Below are 15355 nucleotides of genomic sequence, written 5' to 3' on the forward strand. Positions count from 1 at the left end.
TCCGATATGGTCTAGTGGCTAGGATACCTGGCTTTCACCCAGGAGGCTCGGGTTCGATTCCCGGTATCGGAAAACATTTTTTTCATTATTATGTAATTAAAAAAAAATGTTTATTTATTATATAATGAATTTAATTGTAAACATGATCTGTTTTATACAATGTCAATGTGACTTAAGCAGTATTTCAGAAAATTTCAACCTTTATTATTTACTTAGTACTGGTGGCTGACCGAGCTACCGGCCGATGCCCTGCAGACACGGACGACGACCTGCAATTGCACCCGGAGGCGGCAGTCGGCGGCGGGATCGATGCCGCCGTCTGCTACCCCACACCCGATACCCTGGTGCAGTGGCCGCGGTTATAACGAACATGAACTGAAACCTCCTGAAGGTGCTCTATTAATATCCGTGTGTGACGTCGATCTTTATATTACGGATTTTAGCGTGACGATATAACCACCAACCAATAAAATGTTATGTAAGATATGCCATATTCAAATACTGATATTACATGTTCTAGATGTAATCAAATATTTCAGCCGAATTGATAGCTCATTGATCAAAGCGACAGAACGATCTTCGTAGTATTGATCAAGAACAGCATCCTTATCATGTCAGTAATTAGATTAGCTAAAAGTAGGTAAAATAGTATTTTCTGGGGTAGTTCCTTGTGGGTCATCTATCCGGAAGAATTAAAGCCATCATATTAAGTTCACGATTCTTGGACCGTGTTTCGAAGACTCACTAAGTCCAGTCTTATAACTTACTCAGTCTAGATGAATCTTGATCAATAAAAATACTTTAAGATATAATTACCAAATAAGTGTTGAAATGTAAGAGAGGATACAGGTTGAAATTAAAATATGTAAATACATTCTCTCTTCTTTGCGTAAATTAATCCGTAAAGATGTAATTTGTTTTAAGTGATATATTTATTAACAACTTATTTATCATTACAAATACTTTACTAAGTTACAAAATAATTTAAGGTATAAGATTAAAATTGTTATAAAATGGTACACAACGTGATACAAAATGCGGAAGAATTATGACGTGTAGTTTAAAATAGATTACTGGTAAACGTTTAAAAAATTAGTATTGAAATGTGACCGGTTCTCGATTGTTACTATGTATAAAATGATGAACATTAAGTTTGTCAATAATTTTGTAACGATGGGATTTATATGTAATTCCAGGTGACAAACTGCGGCTACGATTTGACAGATTTTAACGGATATACTATGGAGTAATAGAGAGAAATCTTATAGGGGTCTCTGGAGAAAAGTTTGGTAACGTTCAATGTCCAGATGATACTGTGGTACGCCATTCTCGTAATTTGATAGGCTGATTTAAATTTTCATTATAGGCACCTGTAAAGAAAAGGTTTTTTTGTGAAGGTATTTGATTCGTTCATAAACAAATTTGACCAGTCAGATGCGTCTCGTGACACCATGGCGTCATATTTCATGCTGTTATTCTTATAACTTCTACATCCCAAAGATATATCACATAATTTTTTCTTTTATTATCTTAACATAATATTTATAAAACTAATAAAAATGTCCTGAAAGGCTTTATGTGTTATATACTCCATCCAAAGTATTTGTGTACGTACGTCATCAAGATTTTTATTGTATTGCCTGTCGCAATTTGTAAATTCGCTTTAGAATGTGACAATATTTTCCTTATCAGTTTATTCTAGTTAAAAAGAAATACAATGCTGTAGATCAGTTCGAATATGTAACCGAACTAGCCAGGATACGTTACACCTCAGTTATCTACGGATTTGGCGCATGCGCATCGTGATTATTAGATATAATGTCGAATATATTATATATATATATATATATATATATATATATATATATATATATATATATTTATATATATATATATATATATATATTTATATATATATATATATATATATATATATTTATATATATATATATATATATATATATATATATATATATATATATATATATAAAAGCAGGTAAATAGGTTCAGGAGGTAAATATAGTAGACAATAAAATGGTAAAATTTTGGAAATAACACGTTTTATTTAAAAAATATTGAATAAAACGAAATAATAAAAAATATAATTAATATACGTCCATTCCATATTTATAAAAACATCATATTACACATGATAATTTTTTATAAATAAACATACGCAAATTTGATAATTAATTGATTTAATGTTGAAACTATATATAAGGAAGGAAATAAATATTGAACATTTTTTGAAATAACACATTTTATTTAAAAAAATATTTAATGAAATGAAATAATAAAAATAATTTATATATGCTTTTCTATTTTTATAAAAACAACATATTTGAAACATATTTAAAATCTCCAAGAACAATATTAATAAACATTACCATAAAAAAGACCATAATCGTTTAAATCAAACCCAGCCAATATAGTTAAATCCAAATTAAAAAGCCACCACTATATATGAAAGCAGTGAAATTCTCCTAAAAATCTCCAAATATGATCGCTACTGCTCTTGATCCACAAATCGCATTAATTAATTGACTACTTCAAGCTTTCGATTAACGTATTGTACATTTACTAGCCTATAATGAATGGGTTATCGTACTTTTAAGCTGAAATAAATCTCAGTCGATACATAATTGCTTTTACAAAACAATAATTTATTTACTTAACATATACTTTTATATAATTATGTATTGTATTATCCTTGTCATTAGATCATCAGGATGTAGTTGATAGTTTTATATTTTGTCTATTTGATCCAAGTCTACATTTGTTAGCAAATTTAATTATTTCAAAGTAACACTGTACACTGTTCTTACATTTTAGCAAAATGCTGCCTAATTTCTTCCTCTCTGAATTTCACATTCTTCGACTTTCATACAAATTCTAGCTACATTTTACCTATAAAATAAAATTTAAATCATTACTAAAATATATTATGTTTAAAATAAATGTCTAATTAATACCAGTTACTCCAATTTTTGCTATTTCTCTTGATGGACAAACCTCATTAATGACTTGACTGCTTCCAACACAACAAGAATCATTTTCTTCTCTGTTCTTCTTATCATTAAATTTTGATATATGTTGATACCAATTCGATGTCGTTGAAAATGATGCGTTATAAATTTGGCAGCTAACGTTTCCACTATAAATAAAATTGATGCTGTTTGGATTTTATATGTTAAATTTTAAAAATATAACCTTACATTCTGCACTTACCCTAGTTCTTCCATATTTTAAAATCAGTGCATGTTAAACCACCAAGAATAACATACAATTTAATCATTATAACTATAGGATTATTAATGTAACATTAAATCTAAATATCCTAGATTTTTTTGTTGTTTTTACTTGATCGACTGTACCGATCGACTCGAAAATAATGTACCGCCATTAGAAAAGGAAGACAATATGGTTTATTCTTTTCTATGGCTTATTTTATGCAGGATAGTGCGCATGCGCTAAATCCGGAGGTGACTGAGGAGTAGCGTATCCTGAACTGGCCCATAAAAGTCCTCCGGTTGTCGTACGTATGTAAAATTCTTCAAAACAATAGTGATAAGGGGTTATAAACCGGCAAACCTTATTTTAATGCTTTCCTTGTTTTGATACATTTCAAATCGCTGCTTACTATTACTGTGACTGAAAATTCCGAAGCCAGACAGAAGAAGTTACTTTGAACAGGAACGCGATAATGGAGGCCTCTTGCCAGTAAATTTCTTTAGACGTAAGCATTTTTACTACTAAATCTGAAGTTGCTGCGATATTGATTGAAAATATTTTTTAGCGCGTTGCAGCTGCACAGTATATTCGTATGGACACTGTCACAGAAATATCCCAAAAACTAAAAAATAAGATCTTGAATTCACCGATAAGAAGCCATCCTTATACGAAGGTTTGGATGAACTCGATAAGACACATTGAAGAAGATATTGACAAATGATATAATTGTGAACATATGTTAGATAAATTTGAAATTAACAGCTTACTTATTCACTTTAATGAAGCTTTCTGAATATGATATAATTTAGTGCTGCTAATTTCTAAAACAGAGTGATGAGAGTGAAAACAAGTAAAGGTGAGTATATAATTATTATAAGATAACTGTAGGAAAGCTAATTGTAGAGTGAAAAAGATTTGTGTGAACAGACATGTGTCTAATTGTTCAGAATATCCATGAACATTTGGTAACTTGTGTCAGGAGAGAAAGTATAGTAATTTTTTTGCTGATAAGGCAAATAAATTAAGAGGAATGCAGTGATTAAATCTAGTTTTATCAAAAAAGATGTATAACAGAACAAACGAAGGAGGAAACACAGTGATATCAAAATGTTTTTACAAGTAAACACTGTATCGAATGACACAAGATCTAAGTGTAAAAGGTAAATATGCTCTCTAATGAAAGTAAAATATATTACTTGGATATATAATTGTTAATTAGGTGGATTAGGTATCGACAAGATACAACTACAAACGCGCATAGAACTCATAGGTGGTATGGAAAAGAGTTCAATGTAAATATAATCAAACACAACCTTAACCTACAAACTATTATAACTGTGCACTTAATTGTAGTTTTAAGTACTTCGATAATCTATGCATTAGATTTACTATAATGTTAAAATAAATTATATTTCATAACAGTATTTTTGTTTAATTATTTTATTTAGATTAGAATTTTGTTGTATGTCCAAACCAAACTGAACTGAAACTGAAAACTCAGAGTTGATACGGCAAAATTGCGACATTTTGATGTCAAAAGTTTGGATGACATATGTACAAAATAACTTTGGATATACTATACAACGAAAAGGTCTAATATTTATATCTTGTATTACATCGTGCAGCTCTTTTCGTTGGTTACGTAACGATAAGCATTGGTAATTAATTGTAGAACTTTGTTTTGGCTGCGTTCGATTACTAGTTGGTTTGATGTTTTAGTGCAACCCCATATTTGCATCATATTTTAAAGTAAACTAAACGTTTTTAACTCTTCACATATCATAATTTGAATCTTTGTAAGATCATTAGTATGTAGTTTGTATACATTAGTGAATTGTAGTACCGACATTTTAGGAAACATTTCTTACTCTGTATAACTACACTTTTTTATGTTGAAATTGTTTTTTGAAAGTTTTCAAATTTGGCTCTGGTGAACAGATAATCAACAAATTATTCTGGGTAGTTGCGAAGCCTAGTACTTTTTCATCCACATGGATAACTGTAAATCAGAGCAACTGCTTTAAACTTAGATAAATATAGTCCAATTACGTTATTATCTTTGCCACAATCTCCAAATATGTTGACTCGTATTTTTATATCTACACAAATTAATACTTACCTCCTTTGTCTAGAGAGAGAGGCAGAAGAAGGCCTTGATTGAACAGAGTTTGTTTATGTATAGCTACTGTAGATCGATTTAATTAAAATCCTTGTAAAACATATATTTATAATGAATTATAACATATTTAGAATAGCATATTGTGGCTAAATTATCAGCCAAATTATTTTCGGGATAACCTATGACGAGTGGTGCAGACGAAGATGATACAAATTTGCCTAGAGGTAATGTACGAAAATATTTCGGACAATATTTGGCAATGTTGACCATTTGCCTAGAGCGCTCCTGATGACCCATACGCCACACACACTTTTGGGATACAATATCTTTCGTTTGGAAGTACAGAGTATCTTGTTGGCATAGTTTACGGACAAATGTTGCGGTAGGGATCTTTAGTATTTAGTATTGTAGGGCTAATTTTAAACCCCAGGCATATAAAAAAAATTATATATAATAAAACAATATAAAACATATTAAATAAATATACTACTTACACAATAAATGGCAAAATAAATAATTCTTGATTCTTGATAAAAATGAATGGAAAATATATCTGAGCAACATATTTTCAATGACAAGTTGATAGTTTATATTCTGGCGTAGCTAAAAGTACGGGTAATTTATTATGCTGGCCGATCATAGTACTGATAAATAATGGTATTAATAAATAAATGTACCGACAAAAACTGATAATGGATGGTATTGTTAATACTGTAGCGACTTTGAGGCATGTCGAATTTTACATCGAATAGCGGCCTACAAAATACCCAGAAAATAATATTCCAAATGTTAAACACTTGCGGGGTGACAGCAGCGCCGTTCAGCAAAGGATAACGAAGATCTACCAACCCCGGGACGTTGATCGTGGATATTACTGAAGGGTGTTTTTCGATCATTCACTCTGTGAAAATAGTTCAGTTCAAACGTACCACCATTCCCAAGAGTCCTCTTCAGGTAACACAGCGCCACTCTTTTTATCTGTTATTTTATATTTTATCTTTTCATCAAATTTTATATTACCTCAATAAATAACGGTTACATAATGTAATTATAACTGTTTCATTTCGTTTTTCCTCCATTCACCATGTAAAACCCCTAAAATACCAATAACAGATGATGACAATAGTGATAATAGCAATATAATCAGAATAGGACAACAATGGACAAACATAAGAGACAATTACGTTAATTGATAGTAATGGTAAACAAAAAAAACAAACTAGCACTCGACGTATCAGTTTCTACCCTAACACTAACAATAATGGACGTGCAATGAGAATAAGGGAAGTAGACGTACAAGATCTTGCCACTAATGTTGGTCGAAATTGGTTGAAATTAATAAGCAATACTCTTGGTACTGTGCATTCACACAATAGGTGCACAAGGAAAAAGCTACACCCTAAATATCCTACTAAGAGCCAGCAGTAGTCACTTTTCATGACGTTTATGTATGTTTCAAGTTATCTATAGATCATAACTAGACATTAGTTACTTTAGCTTACTTAGCATTAATTTCATTTAGACTTTGAAGGTGCAAACATAAAACTATTGTCTTTATAATATAATTTAAGAAGAAAAATGATTGGAAAAATGCTAGAAAATAGAAGAGAATAAAATAGATACAAATAGTGTATAATAAATAAAGAATAATAAATGGGGTTTTAAGAAATAATAGATGGGAGTTAAAAAGGGAAAACTGGAATACTTTGTGAACAAACTCACCATTTGATGAAACTTATATATAACTTGAAAATAAGCTGGACAAAAAGAACGTAGTGACTCTGGCCGTCGTGTCTTTAGAAATTGACTTTTATAAAGTTCTAACATCCCTAAGACATGATCACATCTAGTAAATACAACCCACCATTTGATCAAACTCTGATAGGCGGTACAAAACACAGTAAAATCAATTGAATAAAAAAAGGTAGTGACTCTGAGTCTCGCATCCTGACATATGAACTCTTAGGAAGTTCTAACGTTACTTGAACATGTTAAGATATCACATTATTTCTATTCCTAAGTATTCGCAAAGGCGACAAATTCCACAGTTCAAAAAAAACGGCAATCTCGCATGGTTCATTTTACATTATCGCTCAAATATTGAACGATCCAACGATAAAAGGTCTAAATTATTGAATTACTAGATGGAATCTAGGTATCATAGATATTCGGAATGATTATGATTTCCTTGTTTTTTTTATAACATCTTTATTAGATACACTTAGTACAATCTTAATTTACAATTAATTTATTCCTACTTTTCCTATGTTCTTGGATTAATTCACAAGCAATTATAATAAGTTATAGCTATAGTTTACACTAAAGGCATACACTTGCGCGCTGTCCAGCAGTTGTATTACTTCCACGTTAGTATGATTTAGTAATCTTCTTTCGTGTTTCAAGGCGAAATCTTGGATAACTTCTCAAATCCATTTGATTTCCAGGTCATACTGCAGTTCTTCGTTGGTTACGTAGCAATAGGCATTGGTTGTATGACTAGTTGATTTGAATTTTTAGTGCAACCCCATATTTGCACCCCATAGGTCCAAATTGGATTTATAATTGTATTACAGATCAACCTCTCTGATTTTAGATCAAGTTGAGAGTATCTTCCAAGTAACCAGTATAGTTGTTTTATTTTGGTTCTGATGTGTTTTGCAGCATGTGACACATGTGTTTGTGTTTAAAATAAATATGGAGAAGATATGAATAAATAGAACTCGCTTTTGCAGTTTGTATTTTATTTATCAAGAATTAAATATATTTTTTTACAGTAGTTAATGAATCCATTATATCCATATCCAAGAGACCTAAATAATGTATTCGTCGAATCATAATCTCAAAATATATAAATTATAACTGTATTCAAGAATAACCATTGTTAATGTAAAGCAACTACGCCATTTGTTTAGTATTTATTCGAATATTGAAGACTAAACTATATAAAAGAGTTGTTTACAAAACAAATGCCGGTGCATTCCTGAAATCTAAGTTGGCGGATTGAAGTGTTACGTGATACTAGGAGATGTGGGCGATCAAAAGAAATTTCCGAGTAACTATATATAGCAGGCTTTATGGGATTGATGACCCTGACCTTGCCAAGATGGAATAAAGTCAACAGAATTCGTTTATTTGCATAATCAATAAAATTATCTCGGACGTCAACGAAAAGCTAGCGTGAGAAATTTAGCGATTTAATTTTTTTTAATTTTATTGCGTACTTGCTGATGTATAAGTAATGTAGGTTAATGAAAGTAAGCTATGATTCCTAGTAATAAATGTTCTCAGAATTATTATTATATAATTGTATATAATAATGAACAAGATATTTATTAAATGGTCTTCAATATTCTTTGGTTGGTCAAACAAATTTTTACGCTGTGTATGAAATAATACGATAATTTAGTAATATATGAGGATATTGTACTGGTGAGATATCCTCAATGTTGCCTGAATATTTAATCATAAAAGAGATTACCAAAGTTTGAACAGTCAAAATATTAATGTTTTAGGGTAAATGATGTGACTCGGTGAATGGAGGTAAATCGAAATGAAACAGTGGTGTTTACATGATGTGACCGTTATTTATTGGCAATATAAAAAATGTGAAAATACAAATAAATAAAACGGATGGCAGCGGAGTTACCTGTTAACGAGGCTTGGGCAGTCGATGGTGGCACGTCTAAACCAAACGAGGGTTGAGTACTGAATCACCGAAATACCCTTCAGTAATATCCCAGATAAACGTCTCGGGGTTGCCGCCAGCTATTCGGTGTCGGGTTCCAATTGGCACCCCGCCCGTGTTCAACATCTGGGATTATATTTCTGGGTATTTTGTAGACCGTTATTCCACGATGTAAAATTCGACATGCCTCAATTCGCTACAATACTCCCCTGCCAGAATTTTACATAAAATTACTTCAACAAAAATACAAAAATGTTTGCAAAAAATATCAAATACAAAAAAAAACATATACCAAACAAAATGTGCTGTGTAAAATTGGCTTTGAAAAAATATGATAGTTCGAAACGGTTGTGGTTGGTACGGTTGCGATCTGGTACGGTCCTACAGATACCGTTGCATCATCGTCGCTTTGGCACTTGAATGTGGTCCATCGACGACGTTGAAAACAAGCTATTCTTCAGACAGGGCTCCCGTAATCGACGCTGTGGGAGGATCGACTGTTCGACGACGTGGTAGCTTATTTTCTTCGACGACGAGACGTTAGCAATTCTGGTACTTCGGCGAAGACATAACGAGTCTACGGTGACTGCAATCGGTACCTAGCTTCTGGAGCTGCTCTGTGACTAATCCGTAGTCACATACGTTAGGTTAATTCAGAAAAAAACAAATAACGACGGTATCCGACCGAAGCTGCCCAAAGCCTTTTAAATCAAAATATCTGCCATTATGACGGAGACTGCGAGCGAAGGAAGACATTATGATTTAAACATAGCGCCGAAAGAAATGTTTAGCCGAGACGCTGATGATTAAGCAGTGATGAAAAATATTCCAAAAGATTGTGATATAAAAATTTTGACAAAAAAAAATTTAAAAAATGAATTCGAAATAATGAAATTAATCGGAATAAAATGAAAATGAACCTTGAAGGTAAAATTGAAAACGAATCGAATTAAAAATATTTAAAATTTTGAAACAAAAAAAAATATAACGGTCACGTAAAATACACCATTTCCTACGTACCCTCCATTCACGAGTCCAAACCCAATTATGCGAAAGATCACGTCGGGGTCACCACTTTAGGGTAAATGATGTGGCTCGGTGAATGGAGGTAAATCGAAATGAAACAGTGGTGTTTACATGATGTGACCGTTATTTATTGGCAATATAAAAAATGTGAAAATACAAATAAATAAAACGGATGGCAGCGGAGTTACCTGTTAACGAGGCTTGGGCAGTCGATGGTGCCACGTCTAAACCAAACGAGGGTTGAGTACTGAATCACCGAAATACCCTTCAGTAATATCCCAGATAAACGTCTCGGGGTTGCCGCCAGCTATTCGGTGTCGGGTTCCAATTGGCACCCCGCCCGTGTTCAACATCTGGGATTATATTTCTGGGTATTTTGTAGACCGTTATTCCACGATGTAAAATTCGACATGCCTCAATTCGCTACAATGTAAAATTATCTTATTCTAAATCTGACTCTAAATTTTATATTTGTTCATTAATCATACTGTTTTAGTCTACGCACTAATATCGCTCACATTTATCTGAGGTGGCAAGTACAATAGGGTGGTATAGGACCCGCTTTCGAAGTGCTTATAACTAACCCTTTGAATGGCATTCGTTTTAGGTTCTAGAGGGATATCACGTTCTAGAGAGCTGTCATTAGACATTGTATGAAACATTAACTAACAGGTAAATTGAAAAGTCCCCTGCCTGACACATAGATGGCGTTAATAGAATTAAATCCATATGTTTTTCAGTTAGCCCTAATCCTCAAAAGATGCGTACCATTTTGAGTGAAGCAACTTTTGTTATTGTGAAAAAAATGGATAAAAAAGAATTTCGCGTGTTGTTAATATTGTTTTTTGAAGGGAAAAAAATACAGGTGAAGCAAAAGCTTGGCTTGATGCCGAGTTTCGGGATACTTCCCGAGGAAAATCAACCATCAAGGATTGGTATGCTAAGTTTAGACGGGGTGAAATGAGCACCGAAGACGGTGAACGCAGTGGACGCCCAAAAGAAGTTGTTATCGACGAAAACATTAAAAAATCCACAAAATGATTTTGAATTACCGTAAATTGAAATTGAATGAATAGCAGACACTCTAAAAATATCAACTGAAAGTGTACATCATATCATTCCCGAATATTTGGGTATGAGAAAACTCTGTGCAAAGTGGGTGCCGCGCGAGCTCACTTTTGGCCAAAAACAACGACGAGTTGATGATTCGGAGCAGTGTTTGAAGATGATCAAGCGTAATAAACCCGAGTTTTTGCGCCGATATGTGACAATGGATGAAACATGGCTCCATCATTTCACTCCCAAGTCCAATTGACAGTCATCTGAGTGGCTTTCACACGATAAACCCGCTCCAAAGTGTGGCTTGCAAGCGACTATAGCGTTATTGGCCCGTTTGAACACACCGTGTCACAAGTCAGTGAAAACAATGGCAAAAATCCATGAATTGAGCTTCGAATTTCTTCCTCATCCACCGTATTCTCCAGATCTGGCCCCCAGCGACTATTTCCTGTCCTCAGATCTCAAAAGAATGCTCGCTGGGAAGAAATTTTCGTCGAATGAAGAGGTGATCGCCAAAGGACAAATCGGACTATAAAGATGGTGTCGAAATGTTGGAGGTTCGCTATAATCAGTATATCACCTTTGAAGGGAATTATGTTGAATAAAAAAAACTAATTTTGCCAAAAAGATGTGTTTTTATATGGTAGACTGGGGACTTTTCAATTAACCTGTTACAGTACGCAGCACTTTGTTTTGGAACCGTTGAGTGATAGCTATGTTACATTGGTTTGAAGGACCCTATAGTTTGATTCCGTAGAACTAAATTGGCCTGAGTATTTAGTTGTACAGGTAATATGTTTGTAGCGACCTTGAGGCATGTGGAATTTTACATCATGGAATAACGGTCTACAAAACTACCCAGAAATATAATCCCAGATGTTGAACACGGGAGGGGTGCCAGCAGCGCCAATTAGTCAACGATAACGAATATCTGGCAATCCTGGGAGGTTTATCTGGGAGATGATTGAAGGGCACTTTCCATTATTCAGTGTCTGACCATCGTTCAGTTCAGACGTGCCACCATCCACTGTCCAAGCCTCGTCATCAGGTAACACAACTGCCAGCCCTTTTTTTTTTATCTATTTCTATTTTCCACTTTTTGTTTTATATAACTTCAACGAATAACGGTCCCACCATGTAAACAACCATAACTGTTTGATTTCGACCTACTTCCATTCACCGAGTCATATAACAAATCCTAAATCTTGTTTTCTAAGGATAATTTCGGTTTGCTTTAGTTTAAGATCAAGTTGTTTTATCAAGGATCAAGTCAATTTAGATGCATGTGTAGTGATCTTGAGGCATGTCGAATTTTACATCGTGGAATAACGGTCTATAAAATATCCAGAAATATAATCCCAGATGTTGAACATGGGCGGGGGGCTAGCAGCGCCAACTGGTACACGATAACGAATGGCAACCTCCAGACGTTTATCTGGGAGATTATTGACGGGTATTTTCTGTCATTCAGTTGCTAGCGTTCAGTTGAGACGTGCCAACATCAACTGTCCAAGTCTCGTCTACAGGTAACTCAGGACCACTTCCTTATATCACTTGTATTTTCCACATCAATAAATAACGTTCATAAACAACTACTTACACCACTTTAATTTTACCTCCATTCATCCATACCCTAAATATGTAAGGTATTTGGCATTCTTCGGCTTGAAGAGTTGTTAATTATCACTGGTTCAATTTAAAACGCCGAGTTTTCAACTAGGGTTTTGTTTTATAAATGTTTTTTTGATGTTATTAATAGATTTTCATGAGATGCCAAAACTATCGTGTCGTCTTCATCTAGTTTCGTCTATTGTTGCCACAGTAGTGATTTTTGTAGTCTATAGATTGGACAGACAGGGTATGTATGACCAGCCTTGTGGCACTTGTGAATATATTGTATCTACTTAAAGTTTTAGAAATTATATTACTTAGTGAATGGAGGTAAAACAAAATCAAGCAGCGATGGTTTTACATGAAACTATGATTATGTGAATAATTTTTGCGGTTATAAATATTGTTAGTTCCCTGGCATGTTGTTGGTGGCCATAGCCATTCCAGACGAAGATTTTTTACTTTAATCATCAATTAAGCTATTTTGCTGACGACAGTGGTGAGTGGATTAAATATTGTGTTCTCTTGTTTCATTATCTCTCAATTCCTTTCGGTTATGTTATCCTTGTAATTTTTGGGTCTTTGTAAGGGATGTATGTTATGTAATACGGCCTAGATTATCCGGATATCTGTTTTAAGACTACCTAAATGGTGAACGAGTGAGACGGGTTGGTTTGTTTTTACAATCAGTGTCGCTTTTTATGGCCGTTCAACCAGTTGCCTTTTCTATTTGTTAAATACAATACTATCTTCAAGTAAATTCATAGTTTTTGTTTTCTAAACCCTTTCTCATATTATGACTTACTGTCGCGTACTTTACGAGTACAGTAGAGTATGATTGAGTGTGGTTCTACGTATTTTACGCATCTGATGCATCATTTGCAATAATATATCTTTGTATGTCGTGTAAATTCAACATTAATGAATGGGGTGCTTTTTAAATTCTAAAATTAACAAACCTCTCTTTTTTTTTGTTATATTTTAGGGGCAACACTTTAGCAATCAAAACATTCCACAATTAAGTTGTTTAAGAAAGTTTAAGTGGGATATTTTACCGCAGATGTCATATTTGCCCGACGTTGTTCCTATGGGCTATTGATTATTCAGTTCTTTCGTGGAAATATATAATTGGTTTTTAACCTAATCCTTTTTTAAAAATGTGATAATTTCTCTAAATGCAAATCGAAAATACTTGGATGATGGGAAAAAGTAACAGTCAGAGATGGCCATTACCTTGGTTAATCTGTTGCTTCGAAATAAAAGTATTTTTAATCACAAACAGATGGTCAGAAGGGCTAATGTATGGTATTTAGAATCTCAATGAAAGACGATTATAATGGTAGGCAATAAAATGAGAGTATCCAGAATGGTTAGCAATAATCTTAGTCCATAGTAGTCAATAATTGACGGACAATCATTATAAAACAGACAAAAATGGTAAGTGATAGCAATGATAAACTATGCTAAGATGAAGTATAACATGTGATCACGGTACGAAGGGAAATTAACGCACGTCGTACTAGCTTATTATCGTTAGTAATACTCGCTAGGCTAAAGCTAAAATGTTCAATATATAAATAAGTAAATATATAAATGTTTAAATCAATAAATAAGCAACTCAGTTGCTATTGCGCGTTTACATCTCCTAACTCCGATTATGATGCACGTGCAATGCGTACAAAGGAAAAAGCCAGAGGCAAACACGCTAAATACGCTGCCACCTAGAGCCAGCAGGAATCACGTATGGTGGCGTTTATGTATGCTTCAATAGTCAATAAACCACAAATAAGGGATGTATATAGCCAAAAGCCAATATAATGGGCAATAGTGATAATAGTCCATAGTAGTCAATAATTGACGGACAATCATTATAAAACAGACAAAAATGGTAAGTGATAGCAATGATAAACTATGCTAAGATGAAGTATAACATGTGCTCACGGTACGAAGGGAAATTAACGCACGACGTACTAGCTTATACCAGTATTTGTCGAGATATTCATTTTTCTATATATATATATATATATATATATATATATATATATATATATATATATATATATATATATATATATATATTATCGGCCAGTATTTTTTATCTATCTACGTAATAATTCAATTATATTTTAATTTCACTCTTGTCGATGAAAATTGGTTGCTGAAGCACGATTTTATTGTTTGCAGAATTATTACCCGACCACCTCAACGTTAAGATAATGTACGCTTTTTGCATTATTTATTTTGCCATTTATTGAGTAAATCGTTGTTATATCATTTATTTTGATCTCTGCTTTTATTTATTTAAGATGTTTAAATTTTATTATTGTTTTATTAAATATAATCTTTATTTTACGCCCTGGGTTTAAAAATAACTCTACAAATATTTAAAACTAATTATGTCTTTAAGGCTTTTTAATATATCGTATATTTTCTCCTACACTTCAGAAGTGATGATAAATTTACTAATACAAATTATTGTTGTTCGGATGCTATTAAATTACGTTAATACCACAATGATATTAAATGTCATAATATTATGAAATTATTTTATATTTATTTGTCAACCAAAGAAATAAAAATATTACTCGGTTACATTTCTGGATTTATCTCAAGATTTTGATGTG

General features: G+C 32.9%; 3 long non-coding RNA genes and 1 other non-coding gene across 5 annotated transcripts; 3 read left to right on the forward strand and 1 right to left on the reverse strand.

Annotated features, from left to right (window-relative positions):
• On the forward strand, positions 1 to 72 carry TRNAE-UUC (transfer RNA glutamic acid (anticodon UUC)). The gene has a single exon. It is a non-coding gene; the product is annotated as a tRNA-Glu (tRNA).
• Positions 73 to 354: 282 nt separating this feature from the next.
• LOC143190974 (uncharacterized) lies at positions 355 to 1330 on the forward strand. The gene is made up of 3 exons (XR_013004364.1): positions 355 to 478; positions 540 to 636; positions 1197 to 1330. It is a non-coding gene; the product is annotated as an uncharacterized LOC143190974 (long non-coding RNA).
• Positions 1331 to 2759: 1429 nt separating this feature from the next.
• On the reverse strand, positions 2760 to 3356 carry LOC143190975 (uncharacterized). The gene is made up of 3 exons (XR_013004366.1): positions 3229 to 3356; positions 2973 to 3154; positions 2760 to 2907 (listed from the first exon to the last, which is right to left on the reverse strand). It is a non-coding gene; the product is annotated as an uncharacterized LOC143190975 (long non-coding RNA).
• LOC143190976 (uncharacterized) lies at positions 3132 to 4642 on the forward strand. Of its 2 annotated transcripts, XR_013004368.1 has the most exons (4): positions 3132 to 3736; positions 3797 to 4087; positions 4135 to 4391; positions 4451 to 4642. It is a non-coding gene; the product is annotated as an uncharacterized LOC143190976 (long non-coding RNA). The 2 variants fall into 2 exon arrangements; XR_013004367.1 differs by having other exon boundaries at positions 3797 to 4391.
• The last annotated feature ends 10713 nt before the right edge of the window (positions 4643 to 15355 follow it).

The sequence above is a fragment of the Rhynchophorus ferrugineus genome, unplaced genomic scaffold, assembly GCF_030347505.1.
Source record: "Rhynchophorus ferrugineus isolate W39M unplaced genomic scaffold, kcgeb_rfMv2 rfM2, whole genome shotgun sequence".
NCBI classification, from domain to species: Eukaryota; Metazoa; Arthropoda; class Insecta; order Coleoptera; family Curculionidae; genus Rhynchophorus; species Rhynchophorus ferrugineus.